Source organism: Hyla sarda, chromosome 7 (genome assembly GCF_029499605.1).
Source record: "Hyla sarda isolate aHylSar1 chromosome 7, aHylSar1.hap1, whole genome shotgun sequence".
Taxonomy (NCBI): domain Eukaryota; kingdom Metazoa; phylum Chordata; class Amphibia; order Anura; family Hylidae; genus Hyla; species Hyla sarda.
In genome coordinates, this window is record NC_079195.1 from 193,103,036 (window position 1) to 193,122,277 (window position 19,242).

Consider the following 19,242-nt stretch of genomic DNA (forward strand, 5'->3'; position numbering starts at 1 on the left):
CATGATGAAAAGAAGGACCGGAGGCAGCCACGGACCTTCAGGAGATGGTACGGGGGGTTTTCAGCTGAGTATCGGACAGCTACAGGATAAGGCACAGGAGATTGTAGCAGGAGCTCGGCAGCGTGCCACCGCTCACATCGCCGGCAGACCACGCCCCCCAATGTTTGATTTTCTGGATTGTAAATGTTTAGCATTGTCAAGGCAACATACTACATAGTAATATAATATGTATAAGCTAATATACCACTATGATAGTGAGAATGGAGTTTGATCAGTAAAATAGTAGTTAATCTCTTCCAAACACAGCACCACATTTGTCCTCAGGTTGAGTGTGATATTACAACTTGGCTCCATTCACTTCAATGGAACTGAGTGAGCTGCAGTAACACACACAACCTGAGGACAGGTGAGGTGCTGTTTTTGGAAGAAATCAGCTTTGTTTTTCCAACCCCAGATAGCCCCTTTAAAAGTAGCTACCTGGAGTATGAATATAATCATATACGTGTCTTCTCCACCCTCTTCCAAAGTTCTGTTTCTTGTGTCCTCTACATTCCAGCCCTAGGGTGTATCTTTAGGGGGCATTAAGATAGCATTTGCACCTTCACCTTGGCTTCTGAGTGGGCTGAAGGAACCCCTCTGGTACATAAGAAGACACTAGTATTATAAGTGGAACATGGTGGGGAGGTCTTATTACAGATTTTGCATTGAGGGTCAAGAACTTTAAAGGGCTTTCATATAAACTAGCCCCAGAAAGTTATAAAGATTTGTAAATTACTTCTATTCAAAAATCTCAATCCTTCCAGTACTTATCAGCTGCTGTATGCTCCACAGGAAGTGGTATAGTTCTTTTTTGTCTGACCACAGTGCTCTCTGCTGACACTCTTTTTTATTATAAAAATACAAAACAATTCCAAAAAACACAAAACAAGCTTAACCAGCTACAACAGAAATGTAAAATAAAACAAAACCCTGCCTAACTGGCCAGCTCAGCTTTAATAAATTCTAAAATATACCAAACTACAACTATACTATACCTATACACCTAAGCAAACTATTAAATTCACACTCACACACATAACATAAAAAATAGCTCAACTTGGCTAATTAAATGAAATAAATAAACCAACATAAAATTCAGCACCACCTGGCTATAACTCAAAATCATCCATACTTGGGGGAAAAAAAAAAAAAAAAACATAAAACACGCATAATCTCCAAAACTAACACACACACACACACATATTGAGAATGAACATAACAACAGCACAACTTGGCTAAAAAAAAAAAAAAAAAAATACATAACAAGCACACCTCTGCTTTTTAAATAAAACAGACAAAAATACACAGACAAAAACACACCTACATACAATAATAATAATACTACATAACATCAACTGGTCCGACTGCCTTTTCTTATGGCTAATGCTACATAATATAAAACAAAATACATAACACAATATACCAACAAATAAATAATATAAAACAGTATACATACAAATATAATAAATGTGCCTCACAAAAATACCTTCAAAAACCCTAAAATCCTACACTAAAACTGTGCCCTCTCCCACACCACCCCTCCTGTACATGGGTCAGTCCATAACCGTTCGTACAGTTCTTAAGTCCAGTTCTTAAGTCCAGTCCTTAACTGACCTATGTCAGGTCCCCTAAGAGAAAAAAAAAAACACCATCCACAAATACTCCCTCCCCACCTAACACTCCAACCAACCAACTAAATACAACCTTATATACAAGACCACAACCCAATTTAGGCCCAAGTTCAGTGCCTGTAAGCCCTTCATACCATATCAGCTGAAAACAAAACAAAAAGCTATGGTGCTCTTTCCCTAACTCCCCCTACTAGTCTCCCTAATTCTATCCCTTCATTAAAACTGACCCTACTATCACCCTATCCCTATCCCTGCATGCCTGTCCCTAACCAAAATAAGGGTACTCTACCAAAAAGGTCTAGTACCTAGGGCACATGAAAAGAAAACCCTCTCTATAGGAGAGAAGCCCTACTGGTACCAAGACTGCCATACTCCAAAGACCTGATCTTCCTGAGGTCACCGGTGATGTTCCTACAGACCTCCACCTCGGAGAGGACTTTCTGTTGGGTGGACGACACTAAACACTGTGCATTCCACGTGTGATACTTAACCACTAAGCTGACTAAAAATAAAGTGCCCCGATCTCGGCCACCGAGGGTCCTGAATGCCCCATAAGCCCACTCCAGATAGGTAAGGCCGGCAAGTTGACTCCAGCTTATGGAAGAGCCCACCCGGTTGTAGACCCCTACGTTAAAGGGACAATGAAGCAGGAAGTGGTCCATGCTTTCCAGCGTGTCCACACACTCTTCTCGGGGACACCCCCGGTCATCAGAGTTCCTGTACTTCAGGTTGTCCCTTACACCTAGCTTCCCCTGAAAGCAGCGCCAGGCCAAGTACCAAAACTTCTGGGGGATCCTTTTCAAGTTTAAAAGATACAACCCCACCCTCAGATCCCGACCTGGGCAGTCCCTGAGCGCCAGATGCTTCTGGAAGTGGGTCAACAGAACCCATTTGTCAAGGAACTGCCTTGACTGGGTCCTGATCTCCCACACTCCATGACCCCACCGACGTGACGCCTTCAGAGTCGGGGAAGCGTAAGCCGTAAGATATCCATGGGGCGTACGGAGGTCCTTCACTTGCCCTCCTCTCTCCCGTTCCTGGAAGAAAGGGCGAAACCATTCCCTGCAGGAGAGTACCCACGGAGAAGCCCTCTCTTTCCAGAGGTTCGAGATGTTAGCTTTCAAGAAGGTGTTGGTTAAGAACACCACAGGGTTTACCATAGATAAACCCCCTAGTCTCCTCGTGCGGTATGTAACCTCCCTCTTGACTAGGTTCAACCTGTTCCCCCATAACAGTTGGAAAACAGGCTGTAGACCCTAGTGTAGTAAGTCTCTGGCAAGATATATACACTGCCCAGATAGATAAACAAGGGAAGCAAGTACGATTTGATCAGGTGCACCCTTTCCCTGAGGGTTATAGACCAACCCTTCCACTGGTTCACCCTCTGAGTGGCATCATGGAGCTTACCGTCCCAGTTTTTGGTGGAATAATCATCCTGGCCGAATGTGATGGCCAGAATTTTTGGGGCCCTGGGAGGGTGTCCGGGAGATCAAAAGTGGGATCCCCCCTTCCCAGCCAGAGACTTTCACACTTTTCTCGGTTGATCTTGGTCCCGGATGCCTCCGAGTAGCGGTCCACCTCTTACATCACCACATCGACCTCCTCCCTCGAGGAGAGGAAAATAGGGACATAATCAGCGTACGCCACCACTCTCTGGGTGACATCCAGCTCCACCAGACTCATCCCGACTCCCGCCAATGGCCCACGATCTACCCTCCGGACAAAGGGATCAATTGCGAACACGTATAAAAACGGGCTCAAAGGACAACCCTGACGGACTTCAGAACCCACCTCAAAAGAGCGGCCAGACCACCCGTTCACCAGCGGGAAACTCTCTGCCCCGGCATACAAGATTAAGCCAATTCACAAAAGTACTTGGTAAGCCATATCTAAGGAGGACGGACCAGAGGTACTTGTGGTTCATCAGATCAAATGCTTTGGCCTGATCCAAGGACAGTAAGTACCCTTTCTAGAGACCTGCACTACTCCGCTCCACTGCCTCCCTGACACTGAGGACAGCACTTAAGGTGCTTTGGCCTGGGGCAGAGCAGTACTGAGCCCCCGAAAGGAGCCGGGGTGCAAACTTCACCAGCCGATTAAACAGTATCTTAGCCAGAAGCTTCCTGTCTGTATTGAGAACAGCTATGGGCCTCCAATTCTCAATACGGCTCGGATCTTTACCTTTTGAGAGAAAAATCAGGGCTGACCTCCTCATTGACTTTGGCAGAGTGCCCAAGGAGAGACATTCATTGAATACCTTGGTCAAGAGGGGAGCTAAAGACTCCTAAAAGGTCTTATTCCACTCGGTTGTTAAGCCATCCAGACCTGGCGACTTCTTGGGGGCGAGCCCCTCGATTGCCAGTCTCACTTCCTCTTCCCTGATATCTTCTGCCAAAACATCAAGAGAGGGGTCTACCCCTGGCTCAGGAATGGTTTCAGCCAGGAAAGCAGACATCCTGTCTCGATCTAGATCCTTCCTCCCCAAGAGGTGCGAGTAGAAGGATCTAACGACGTCCAGGATCCCTGATCTGGACCGATTTAGGGATCCCGTACTATCAACCAGTCCTGAGACTACTTTACTACTCACTGCTCTCCTGAGGGCAGCCTGCACCATACTTCCTTTCCTTGAATCTCTCCTCATTAATCAGTTTTTCTTTTAGGAATCCTGCCCCCTCAGAGATTTTTCTTTTGGCCTCCTCCACCTCCGCCACCTCTATCTTCAGAGCCCGCACCTGGGCAGTGAACTTCTGCCTCTTACCTGTAGGGCCCTGGTCAGCCTGGTAGCGGGCAAATCTCAGGTCCTCTCTCAGACTCCTCAGCTTCCTGCCCAGCTCTTCGTACTCCGCCATCTTTGCTTGTATCCTTGAGCCATATGTTGCCAATGACTCCCTTGGTCCCCGTGCCCCCCATTGATGGGGTTCCGGGGTAGCAGAAGGACCGCTGGTCTTTGCTGATGCCTTATGTCCCTCTGATCCGGTCGGGGGAGTGGGCTCCACATTTCTGCGGGCCCTGCTGGAACGTCTCACCCCGACCTTGAATCCGGCTGTAGACACTTTCTTCCCCCCTCTCGCCAGCCGGGAACGAGAGGTAGAAGCCCGAGGCTCCATGCAGGAAAGCCCTCCCAGGGAGCCTGCCACGCTCCTGGGAAAGCCCGATGTAAAAACCTGCTTCTCTGCCTGGAAGTTTGGAGAGCAAATGGAGCCACAACCGACAGCTGCACACACTGAAACCACAGGATGTGCTCTCTGCTGACACCTCTGTCTGTGTCAGAAACTGTCTAGAGTAGGAGCTTATTCCCATAGAAAACCTCTCCTTCTCCGGACAGTTTCTGACATGGACAGAGGTGTAAGCAGAAAGCACTGTGGTCAGACTGAAAAGAACTACTCAACTTCCTGTGGAGCATACAGCACCTGATAAGTACTGGAAGTATTAGGATTTTGTTAATAGAAGTAATTTACAAATCTGCTTAACTTTCTGGCTCCAGTTAAAAAAAAAAATTTCCACTGGAGTACCTCTTTAAGTTCCATCTTTGCTATTTCAATCATGCTCTCAGGCAGTTAAATGGGTTATCCCAGGACTAAAAAGTTAGCTGATCAATGGAGGTCCAACTGCAGTGGGTCCATTCATTTGCTATTGGGCCTTCAAAACAATGCCAAGCTCAGCTCATTTGAAATGAGAGCTGATGTCAACTATACCCTCTAAATTCCTACTGTGATTCACAATGCAGATTGATTACTCTGCATCAGAAACATTAATATATGGGAATGTTTAAAGAGAAACGGTCATCCTGTTCACCCACACTAAACTCAATATACTGGGTTACAGTGTGGGTGAACAGGAGCCCGATTAGGGGTTAGTGAGTTAAATATGTGTCCCTCCGAAGATCCTCCTCTATCTTCGCTGAATTGCACACAGGAGGTGGGCCTGCCAGGTGAATATTCATTGGTGCTGGTCACGTGACCATTGTACTTACTGAGCGCTCACGTGACCAGCGCCAATGAATATTCAAATTCACCCAGCAGGCCCGCCTCCTTTGCGCAATTCAGTGGAGATAGAAGAGGATCTTCGGAGGGACACAGCTCCGGACTACAGGTATGTATTTTACTCATTGGCCTCCTCATCGGTCTCCTGTTCACCTACACTGTAACCCAGTGTATTGAGTTTAGTGTGAGTAAACAGGATGACCATTTTCAGTGGTTCGCACTGTTTTGCACGGTTATTACCTTCAGGTTTTGCACATATCAAGGTCGTGATGCCAGATCTGCTCTATATAGCTAATGAATGATATTTAGACAATTAAATAGGTTGATGAGAGGGAAAGTATGGGCTATGGGTTTAGTTCCCCGGAGTACCCCATTACATGACAGTGAAACTAACCTGCCATTTTTAGGGTTACAAGTGCTACCACTATGTAAGGGGAGAGTCTGTTAAGATGGCTCCATCAAATTTCTAATAGAAATCAGCAACTATTGTAAACATATCACCGAACTAGATCAGATTGTAAGCCGTGATCTAACTGAAGATCAATACAAGATAAGTAAAGCAACATTGTATAAAGATTATATTTAGATGTAAAGTGATGGTTAATGGTGAACACTTTATGTAAATGTCATTATGTAAATTGAATCCTCTTTTATGATGCTGCAGTTTTTCTGAACTAACATTTCTAATATTTGTGAGGCTCTTCTTAGCAGTAAATGCTTAAGAATATTGATTTAGTTGTGTTTTTTATGCACACCCATTGTGTATGTGACAGGTTTTCCATGACTTGCTTTAACCTTTCGTTAAGTTCTTTTTTATGATTCAGTTATTCCACTAACTGTATATTTAACATTACTATGTGTTACTCTTTAATTCCAGTTTAAAAGGGATAGTGTTTTATTTTCTGGATTGTAATTGTTAAGCATTGTCAAGGCAACATACTACTTAGTAATATAATATGTATTAAGTAATATACTACTATGGTAGTGAGAATAGAGTTTGATCAGAAAAAAATTCTAACTATTTACATGTCGCTAATTTCTTCCAAAAACAGCACTACATCTGTCCTCAGTTTGTGTGTGATATTACAACTTGGCTTTATTCACTTCAATGGAACCAAGTGAGCTGCAGTATCACACACAACCTGAGGACAGGTTTCATCCTAGGGGAAATCTATAGGGGATGTTGACATAGCAGGTGCACCTGTGCCATGGCTCCTGAGTGTGCCCAAAGAATCCCGCTGCAACATAAGAAGACACCAGTATTATAAATGGATCAATATAAATGGAACATGGTGTGGAGGTCTTATAACAGATTTTGCATTGAGGGTCAAGAGCTTTAAGTTACACCTCTGTCAGCTCTTGCTGCTTTAACCCCTTAACGACGCAGGACGTACATTTACGTCCTGCGCCGGCTCCCGCGATATGAAGCGGGATCACACCGCGATATGAAGCGAACAAAATTTTAACAAAATTTTAACAAAATATGCACTGCGTAGAAACGGAAGCCCCCAAAAGTTACAAAATGGCGTTTTTTCTTCGATTTTGTCGCACAATGATTTTTTTTTCCGTTTTGCCGTGCATTTTTGGGTAAAATGACTAATGTCACTGCAAAGTAGAATTGGCGACGCAAAAAATAAGCCATAATATGGATTTTTAGGTGGAAAATTGAAAGGGTTATGATTTTTAAAAGGTAAGGAGGAAAAAACGAAAGTGCAAAAACGAAAAAACCCTGAGTCCTTAAGGGGTTAAAGGAAAACTGTCAGAATAGTCACCCGCACAAACCAGTGGTACTGCCTGGTAGTGCGGGTGACGCTGAAAAAAACGATACTTACAATGCCTGGATCCGTTGCTCCGTTATTATCATGTGGCAGTAGTGGTGCAACCCTGTATTGTAGAATCCCCCAAAACTACACCTTTAAATAAGCTATCTACACAAGGCTCCATAAAATAATACCTCTAAAGCCCGGGTTTATAGAAAACAACTTGTGATATACTTTTGGTGCAGTTCTAACACTGTGAAATAACTTTTCGGAACAATGCTAATTTAAATTCAGTTTGTGAGATACATCTTGTAGTACAGAAGCATTTAGTAAGGCTGCCGCTAAGCTAAAGAGAGTTTCGTTACAAAATCACAGGATTTGAGCGGAGAAAAAATTACTGCATGTTCAGTATTTTTCTCCGCTCAACTCCTACAAAATAAGGGACATGCAAAGTCAATGGCACCTGTTGAAACCCAGCGGTGCCCGTTGTGCTCCCACTTTCTTTTCTGTCTGACCACAGTGCTCTCTGCTGACACCTCTGTCCATGTCAGGAACTGTCCAGAGCAGGATTGGGGATTTTCTCCTGCTCTGGACAGTTCCTGACATGAACAGAGGGGGTCAGCAGAGAGCACTGTGGTCAGACAGATTAAAAAAAAAATGTTTTCCACTGGAGTACCCCTTTAAGTGGACAAGTCTGCAACATAAGAAAATGTGAAAAAAGTTAAAGGGTTTAAAAACTTTCTGAATACATTGTAAGAGAAGCATGGACACCTGTGGTGAGAACATAAGAAAGCATCTACTGTATATTGAATCCTATGAAGGCAAAACTGCACTTTTTTATTTCACTGTTTCCTATTATATACACCAAATACATTTTAGACACATTTACCTCCTACCAAGCTCAGAAGGAGCACTGGCCTCTGTAGGCTCCTCAACAGTCTCTTATATCAGGCAGCACAATTCAGAACACAGTGGGGGCGAGTTGCTAAGGTTTCCAATATATATTGTTTAAAAGTGTAGAAAAAAGTGATGTTCTTTCCACATCTCAGTCTTTTACAGGTTTATTGAACTTTGAAGACAGATGCAAGGATGCACTTGCTATTTCCAGATGACATCGTTGAAAACATGTTCAAGGGGCTCTTTGCTGCTGAGCAATTCTTTAGAAACCTATCAAATATTCTTTGTGTCTGAAAAACCTTGTAGCGCTGTGCTGCCCATGAAAAGTAACTGCTAAAGGAAATAGTACAATATGTTTAGAATCCATTTGCTCTGGCCAGTAAATAACTGCACTAAAACACATTATACTGTTTTGGGTGATAGGAGAAAGTATGTTTTCCTTTAATATGCCGCCCACTCATAAAGCGTTATTTTTAGGTGACATAAAAAACATTGACTTCAATAAAAACACTCAAAAATAGGAAAAAAATAATGCATAAAACAGCAACTGACTCAATGACAGGAAGCAAAGGGTGGGGATCAATGGAACCTACTCTGGTTGGGTGACAGTTACAAGTGGAGACCACAGGGGTCAGTACAGTGAGCCCCCGACCTACGATGGCCCCCACATACAATCATTTCCACATACCATGGCCTCTCAGAGGCCATCGCATGTTGAAGGCAGCATCAACATACGATGCTTTTGTATGTCGGGGCCATCGCATAGACGGCTATCCGGCAGCGCAGACTGCTTCAGCTGCCACCGGATAGCCTTTAACGGTGCCCCGTGTGGTCCGCTGACGGTCACTTACCTGTCCTCGGGGCTCCGGCGCGTCCTCTTCGGGATCCCCTGCATTGTCGGCGCTCTCCATCGTCGTCATCACGTCGCTGTGCACGCCGTCCCGTCATCCAATAGGAGCGGCGTGCGGAGTGACGTGATGGCGGCGATGGAGAGCGAGGATGCCGGGGAAGCAGAGGCGGGGACACGTGAGTACAACCTCCAATACCAGTGGTCTTCAACCTGCGGACCTCTAGATGTTGCAAAGCTACAACTCCCAGCATGCCCGGACAGCCGTTGGCTGTCCGGGCATGCTGGATGTTGTAGTTTTGCAACATCTGGAGGTCCGCAGGTTGTAGACCACTGTCCTATACTTTACATTGCACGGATCCCTCAACATATGAGGGTTTCAACAAACGATGGTCCATTTGGAATGGATTACCATCGTATGAGGGACCATTGTACTGGGTCTATTTATTTTCCACTTACCGTACAGTATATTAATGACCTTATAGAGGGATTACAGAGTAGAATTTCAACACTTGCGGATGACACTAAACTGGGTAAGGTGATCACCACAGAGGATAATATAATATTACAGAGGAACCTGGGGAAGCTGGAGGCTTGGGCACAGACGTGGCAAATTAAATTTAATGTGGATATATGTATGGTTATGTACTTTGGCCGTAAAAATTATATATAATAAAATTAAACAATAAAACTACTAGGTACTATTAGGTAAAACTACTACTGAAAATGACTTGGGGGTACTTGTGGACAGTAAGCTCAACTTCAGTGATCAGTGCCAGGCAGCGGCTGCCAAGGCTAGCAAACAGTAACAGAATGCATCAAAAGAGGCAAAGAGGCCTGTGATGAGAATATAGTCACACCACATATGAAATATTGTGTCCAATTTTGGGCACCTGTATATAAGAAGGACAAGGTTAAACTGGAGAGGAGACAGGGGAGGGCGACAGAGACAATTAATGGTATGGGGGCAATTACAGGACCAAGACAGGTCATCACTTGGGATTTTTTAGTTTAGTGAAAAGACGTCTTAGGGGCGATTTGATCACAATGTACAAATATATGAATGGAAAATACAGAGATCTTTCTAGTAACCTTTTTATATCTAGGTAACCATGACAAGGGGGCATCCTCTACATCTAGAGAAAAGAAGGTTTCACCATCATCACAGACTGGGATTCTTTACTGTAAGGGTGTGTTCACAAGGTGGAATGTCCGGCCGGAAAATTTCCAGGTGGACATTTCCCAGGCTGCAGGTGCTAGGACCTCTCAGGAATCTGCCATCTCCATAGACTGACACCTCTGTCCATGTCAGTGTGATAGCCTGGGGGAGTAGGGTATATGGGAGTGTAGCTGTGCGGTTACTACGGGTGCTTGCTTAACCCTTTCTATTCGTGATGCCAGGGTGAGGGCTATTCTCTGTAAGCTTGTCCTACCGCCACCCATCCAAAAAGCGATAGGGACATAGGAAATAATTGATTGTCCACACCCGGTGATCCAGTGGATTTAGGGGTTTAGATCAGGTCCAGTAATCATGCTAGCTTTAGCGGGGATTTAGATGTTAACTCACGGTTTAGTTTAGGCTGAGGCCGGCAGGTTTTAGGCCTAGCTTGTCTTTGAAAGTTGCGCAGATCAGTACTGCTAGTCCGGCATCCACGAGAGCAGCAACCCAAGAGAGCGATAATTGGCTACAGCTCCCTTATATGGGCAGGGGCTGGACTTAAGCTCATTGGTCCATACAACTGTCAATCTCCTGTACAGAGAGTTATGGGTAACATGTGACCCAAGGACCTCCAAAGGTCCTCCAACATACGATAGAGGAATTAACATAGTCACATGACCGAAGGTCCTGCGACGCAAACAAGGTAAGCACTCTAATATACCTTATATTAAATATACACATTATTAAATATATACACAACAACATTATAGCATTAGAAAATAAAGAGGCGACTAGGGGCTGTCCCACCTGGGGGGACACTACCTGAACGTAGTAACTGTGACTTTGGGGACCACCACACCAGGTACGGTATGCAATACGGTACCGGGACACTACATCAGGAACTGCCCAGAGCAGGATAAATTTGCTATGGGGATTTTCTCCTGCTCTGGACAGTTCCTGACATGAACAGAGGGGGGGTCAGCAGAGAGCACTATGGTCAGATAGCAAAGAAATTCCAAAAGAAAATAATTTCCTCTTTCACATTCAGCAGCTGATATGTACTGGAAGGATTAAGATTTTTAATTAGAAGTTATTTACAAATCTGTTTAACTTTCTTCCACCAGTTGATTTAAAACAAATTGTTCTTCACTGGAGTACTCCTTTAAGGGCATTATATTGGTGTAGTCTCAATGAAGGGATTTAGTATATGTTCAGGACATTTTTTAGGAAATTCTGCCAACAACGCTACATCCATCAAGTGTGCTGCATAGTCTTAGCCTAAGGATTAATTACAATAAAGTACAATACTCAAGGGGTTTTATAATTCTAAAGTATTGTCCATTTATTAAGCATTCTGGGTGAGCTTTTCGTGTTACCATGGAAAAACAATAATGAACATAGTGATCTTCAAATAAATTGCTTTTTTATGATTGTAAACTGCAGGTTTTAGTCTGTGCATAAGCATAAAATCGTGGTGACACAATGACATTGTAAAGCATGAAGAAAAGAAATGGGTTCATAAATTACACCTAGACACTAATACGCAGCAAAGTGATGAGTGTTTTATTGATAAGGTTTAGTGTACACTGTAGGTATTCTGTAGATGAGTACTTTTGGTTCTTGGTCCCCGCGTAAGTGTCTTACAGACAGTTGCCTTGACAACCAATGTTATGATCTCCATGCACAATAATAATGATGGGTAATTCAATATTACAGCTAAAAACGGAGGTATAAACAGGCGTAAAGAGGTTAAAGGGACACACTCTGAAATATCCTAAAGGACACTGCACCAGCAAATATTCACATATTCATGATTTTACGTGCAGATGTATTCTTGTCTAAATACGTTTTGTGTTTCAGTTTGGAGCCCTGTTATACAGTGGTCCCTCAACATACGATGGTAATCCATTCCAAATGGACCATTGTTTGTTGAAACCATCGTATGTTGAGGGATCCGTGCAATGTAAAGTATAGGACAGTGGTCTACAATGTTGCGAAACTACAACACCCAGCATGCCCGGACAGCCAACGGCTGTCCGGGCATGCTGGGAGTTGTAGCTTTGCAACATTTGGAGGTCCGCAGGATGAAATCCACTGGTATTAAAGGTTGTACTCACGTGTCCCCGCCGCTCCGGACCGTCACCGCTGCCCTGGATGTCACCTTCCATCGCTGTCGCCGCGTCCCCGGGGTGTCCCCGACGCTCCAGCAAGGCATCTGCTTCCCCGACATCCTCGCTCTCCATCGCCGCCATCACGTCGCTACGCACGCCGCTCCTATTGGATGACGGGACGGCGTGCGCAGCAACGTGATGACGTTGGAGGAGAGCGCCGATGATGCAGGGATCCCGAAGAGGACGCGCCGGAGCCCCGAGGACAGGTAAGTAATCGTCAGCAGACCACACGGGGCACCGTAAACGGCTATCTGGTGGCAGCTGAAGCAGTCTGCGCTGCCGGATAGCCGTTTATGCGATGGCCCCGACATACAAAAGCATTGTATGTTGATGCTGCCTTCAACATGCGATGGCCTCTGAGAGGCCATGGTATGTTGAAATTATCGTATGTCGGGGCCATCGTAGGTCGGGGGGGGGGGGTCACTGTATTAGGATATATCTTAGCAATAACTTAATATGTGATCAAAATCACTCTCCTAACAAGCAGGAGCAATTGCCATGAATAAGGCCTTGTTCGTACGACCATCAGGAGCTTCTCCACTCAACTCCCCTAAAATACCAGACACCTGTTAAGTCAATGGGATAATTTGGGACACAGCAGTCTCTGACCTGTTTAGGGTCTGTTTGAAAGAAAAATAGGCAAACGGACCCTGTGTGGGTCAGAGCACAATGGCTATGTCAACCTTCCCTTAGTAGGGAAGACAAAATCAATGTTTTTCTCTTCAGGACAGCCACTTAGCAACAGTTAGTAGGTATAGGCAAAGCCTTCAAGTGGCGCCAGGAAAGCAATTGAATGCATTACTGTGTCTGCGATTATTGCTTCAGGTGATGTCCTGACTGAGGTGGGGTCTCGCCTTCTCATGTGAAGCTCCGCCCATTCATAGCTGCTCCTGGTCTGAAGCTCCTCCCACTAGATCTGTCCTCAGAATCTGTCCTTCAGATACAGATGGGCTGCACAGCAGAAATTTCTGTAGATTTTTATCACTGAATTGTCCCAAACATTTCCTACTTTACTTTACTGGTTAATAAGTCAGTGGGAATGTATATTTCTTGTCAATTCTTTTCTAATATCCTGGGAAAACTGTATATGTGGTGAGACACCAGTCTTAGAATTTCTGAGAGAGATTTACCTGTGCCACTATGAGAGGTAACTTCTCTTCTGACTAATATATTGTACATGACAGTTATTATTCATCTCTATCTGTAATATATACACACTGTGTTTCCTATTCAGAGACACAGCATTTTTCAGGTTATATGGACTAGAGATGAGCGAATTTTTGAAAAATTTAATTTGGCCAATTCAACGAATTTTCCCCAAAAATGGTTTGATCCGAATTAATTTGCAGCGAATCGCTATTAAAAATTGCTATTTCCGGGCTACAGAGAGCCTCAATAGGGGTGTAGAAAACTTTCCCTTGCCGTAACTCGCATAGGGAGTGTGCTGGGTAGTGAAATTGTAACAGTCACGTTTCTGAAGACAGGAACCCCGGTGGATGTGGATCCGCTGGACCTGTGTGGCAGATGACTGGGACTGTACCAGGGAGCGGAGTCTAAGGTGCTGCTGATTTTCACCAGAGCCGGCCGCAAAGCGGGATGGACTTGCTGCGGCAGGCCACACCCAGGTTGCTACCCCTGGCACGGCTCGACCACACAGGCGGCTGAGGAGATGCGAGGCACAGGAGGGATAAGGCAGTTCGTAGTCTGGATAGCAGAAGGTCAGGGCAGTCAGCACAGTAACATAGTCAAAACGAAGCAGGAGTTCAGTAGACAGGCGGCAGAGGAGCAAGGTCAAGTCACAAGAGCAAGAGATCTGATACAAAGCAAGGCTATACTGAGGAACGCTTTCTCAAAGGCACAAGGCAACAAAGATCCGGCTGGGAACTGAGGAGGGTGGAGGAATTTATAAATGAGCCACAGGTGGATTACACTAATGAGCGTACTGGCCCTTTAAATCTTAAAGCTCCAGCGCGCACGTGCGCTAGGGGACAGGGACACGCGCGCTGGGGCAGAGAGTCAGAGGCAGGAGAAACACCCAGATCTTTTGTAGAATCTGGAAGGGACCAAGGTAGTGGGGACCGAGCTTGTAACAGGGGATCTTGAAGCGGATGTACAGTGACCCTCCGACCTACGATGGCCCCGACATACGATAATTTCAACATGCTATGGCCTCTCAGAGGCCATCGCATGTTGAAGGCAGCATCAACATACAATGCTTTTGTATGTCGGGGCCATCGCATAAACGGCTATCCGGCAGCACTGACTGCTTCAGGTGCCGCCGGATAGCGCTGCATTGCCGGCGCTCTCTATCGTCGTCATCACGTCGCCGCGCTTGCAATAGGGGCGGCGTGCGTAGTGACGTGATGACAGCGACGTACCCGGGCAGCAGAGACATTCCGGAGCGGCGGGGACACCACAAGGACGTGGCAACAGCGTTGGAGCGCAACATCCAGGGCAGCGGTGATGGGTCTGGAGCAGCGGGGACAGGTGAGTACAACTTCCTATTCTTTACATTGCAGGGATCCCTCAACATACGATGGTTTCAACAAACGATGGTTCATTTGGAACGGATTACCATAGTATGTTGAGGGACCACTGTATAACAGGGCTCCAAACTGAAACACAAAACTTATTTAGACAAGAATACATCTGCACGTAAAATCATGAATATGTGAATATTTGCTGGTGCAGTGTCCTTTAGGATATTTCAGAGTGTGTTCCTTTAAGCCACACCATGTCACCAGGAGAGAAGGACTGAGGAGGTCTTCCACCTACATCTACTTGCGCCTTCATGCGTGAAGAAGCCTGGGACAATGACTGTCGGGTCTGTTGCCAGATGGTGGAGAAGTCACAGACCAGCTCATCAACAGCAGGCACACCAGATGACTGGGAGAGGAAGAGGAGAATGGAGATGGAGTCCGTAGACAACAAAAAAGGGGGACGACCTTGTGGACTCGGAATCCTTATGATTATATGAGAATTCAGCCCAGGGGAGAAGGTCGACCCAATCATCTTGGTGAGCTGAAACAAAATGCCGAAGATAAGTCCATTGGACTGAGGGTGGTAGGCCGAGGAGAAGTCCAGATTGATGTCCAGACGGTTACAAAGGGCTCATGAGAACTTAGAGACAAACTGCACACCTCGATCCGAAACGATATGCTGAAGAAGACCATGTAAATGTAAGACATGCAACAAGAAGTACTTTGCCAGCTGCGGGGCAGATGGAAGACCTGGTAGAGGAATTAAATGAGCCATCTTGGAAAACCGGTCTACAAAGACCCAGATGACAGTATTGTTATGAGAAGGTGGCAAATCAGAGATGAAATCCATGGCTATATGGGACCAGGTAGTCTCTGGAATGGGTAAAGGCTGTAAGGGTCCTGCAGGTCTTTGTCGAGGAGTTTTGTCACGGGCACATGTTTCACAGGACCAAACAATATCAGAAACATCACGTTCAAGATGGGGCCACCAGTAGTGCCGGGAAATAATAAGAAGAGTCTTGCGTATTCCAGGATGTCCTGCTGTCAAGGAAGAATGACCCCATTTCAGGACCTTGTGTCTCAATCTGGCGGGCACAAAGGATTTTCCTAGAGGAAGTTGCTGAATCTCAGCAGGAGCGGAAGGAATCAAATGGTCAAGAGGAATAATATGCCTAGGCGTGGAGTCCAAACCAATGATGTCAGAGCACCTGGAGAGAGCATCAGCCCTGATGTTCTTGTCTACTGGACAGAAGTGAATGAAAAAGTTGAACCTAGAAAAGAACAGTGACCATCTTGCCTGGCGGTGGTTCAGATGCTGAGCAGACTGAAGGTATAGAAGATTCTTATGATCAGAGTAGATGCTGACCGGATGAGAAGAACCTTCCAATTAATGTCGCCATTCCTCCAAAGCTAGCTTGATAGCGAGGAGTTCACGATCTCCAATGGAGTAATTCCTCTCAGCAGGAGAAAATGTCTTGGAGAAGAACCCACAAGTTACAGTCTTGTCCTTGGCGTTTTTCTGAGTGAGAACAGCACAGGCTCCAACAGATGAGGCATCAACCTCCAAAGCAAAGTGCCTCTCCGGATCAGGTCTTATAAGCATGGGAGCAGAGGCAAATGCAGACTTTAAAGGGGAGAAGGCCTCTTCAGTCTTTTGAGGCCAAGATTTAGGATTAGATGCCTTTTTTGGTGAGAGCCACAATAGGAGCAACCAAGGATGAAAAATGTGGGATAAACTGACGATAATAGTTAGCGAATCCCAGAAAGCGTTGAATACCACGTAGGCCTGACGGATGAGGCCAATCCAATACTGCAGACAACTTATCTGGATCCATCTGCAGGCCCTGATGAGAGACAATGTAGCCAAGAAATGGAAGGCTAGATTTCTCGAACAGGCATTTCTCCAGTTTGGCGTAGAGATGATTCTTCCATAGACGCTAAGGAACCAGACGACCTTGAGTATGATGCACAAGAGCAAGAGATCTGATACACGGCAAGGCAATACTGAGGAACACTTTCTTAAAGGCACAAGGCAACAAAGATCCAGCAGGGAACTGAGAAGGGTGGAGAAATTTATAAATGAGACCCAGGTGGATTACACTAATGAGTGTACTGGCCCTTTAAATCTTATAGCTCCGGCACATGCGCGCCCTAGGGGACAGGGACACGTGCGCCGGGGCCGAGAGGCAGGAGAAACACCCAGAGAGTGACGGACTGGGGCTCGCATGCGGGCGCGTCCCGCGATGCGAGTCCCAGCCCCGTCGACAGCAGAAGGTAAGGGGACCATGCGCTCACGGCCAGCGTGTGTGGCCGGAGAGCATAACATAACAGAAATAATACTGTTATTCAGTATGACATGCAGATTACAGGCTTTGCTATTAGAATCACTGCTGCAGAGTGTCTGGATGGGGCAGCAGGGTCGGGAAACCATTTGGCGTCAAAACTGAAAAGATTAAAGAGATTTTTGAGATGTCAATTGAAGAGTTTAAAAAGATTAACAAGTTTAATATGCCACCAGCAGCATGAGATCATATGGCGGCACAATGACACAGTCTGAGGGTGGTGGCAGCCTATGTAGGAAACAGAATGGCACAATGACAGAACCTGGAGCAGCATGAGGAGACCATATGGCGGCAGAATGACACAGCGTGTATATATTACACTTATGATAGGAAAATACACCCCAGTACAGTTACACCTGAATTAGGCATTACAAGCAAGTGTGTAGGTATTTATGGCCTTTAACAATAACTGGCCCCTATGAGTTTAACAGGAAAAAAGTAAAAACACCTAACCTGCCAAATTCAGGACCTGGGAAAGTGTCTACTTCCCTCCCTCACAAGTGTCTAGAAAAAGTGTATGTGGAAGAGCTTTTCCCACCCACAGCAGAACTGAGCAAAATTCATCATCCTGCTGCACCTTCTTGATAAATAAGATGCACGCTAGTCAAACCCACCACTCAAATAAACGTGGGAAAATAGCTGTACCATAGACATTCTTTGATAAATCTGGGCCTAAGTGCATATATATTACACTTATGATAGGAAAATTTGCCCCAGTACAGTTACACCTGAATTAGGCGTTAAAAGCAAGTGTTTAGGTATTTATGGCCTTTAATAATAACTGGCCCCTATGAGTTTAACAGGAAAAAACATAAAAGCTCTGAGTGCATAAATATTATACTTATGATAGGAAAATACGCCCCAGTATGGTTACACCTGAATTAGGCGTTAAAAGCAGGTGTGTAGGTATTTATGGCCTTTAACAATAACTGTCCCCTAAGAGTTTAACAAGAAAAAAACGTAAAAGCACTGAGTGCATATGTATTACACTTATGATAGCAAAATACGCCCTAGTACGGTTACACCTGAATTAGGCGTTAATATCAGGTGACTAGGTCTATTAGTGCTCACACTAAGTGGCCCCTATTAGCTTTAGAGTAATACACCCCAGTACAGTTGCAATATACAATGTACTCTCTCTCTTCACTGTCCCTATCTGCCTGCCTGCAGTGATGTTGGCTTCAGGTGAATTTATTCGCCACTGTAAAGATTTTTTTTCTCAGTAACACAGACAGACACTGCTCTCTCAGGAAAAAATCCCCAAAATGCCTGTCTGCAGCGATGGCTCCCGAATATATAGGACTGTGACATGACAGGGCTGGCTGGCTGCTGATAGGCTGCATGCGGCATGTGTTTCAGGGTGATCCAGCCTACCCGCCTTCCCTGAGTTCCTTGCCCCATGTACTCACACATGTAGCCACCATTTTAGATCCCCTGGACCGCACTAAATCAAGTTTAATGAAGCGTTTCGTTTTATAGAATAGTGGCGATATTCTGATTCATTACAAATCAAATGTTTTTAGGAAATTCGTAACTAATTCGGTTTTCTCTGATTCGATTCACTCATCTCTAATGTGGACCATGAAAGTTGATGGAAAATGGCCTAAGTTTGATTAAACATAAAGATATCTATCTATAAGGCAATAATTGTGTAAATAGAGCATTTGCTTCATTATTGGTTCACTACATGCAAACACCCACAGAAGCTCTTTTAACCACTTAACAACATTGGACATGAATGTACATCCTGGTGCCCTGGTACTCAACACATCAGAAAGTACATTTACGTCCTGCACATGAAGAGAAAAAAAAACTCTGGGAAAAAGATTATTTTTTTAAATATGATTGGCCCCTTCCCTTTTTTGCTGGTTTCTAGGCACATCACATTCCAGTCAGTTTTATCATAAAGTGTACTGCATAAAAAATGGGGGAA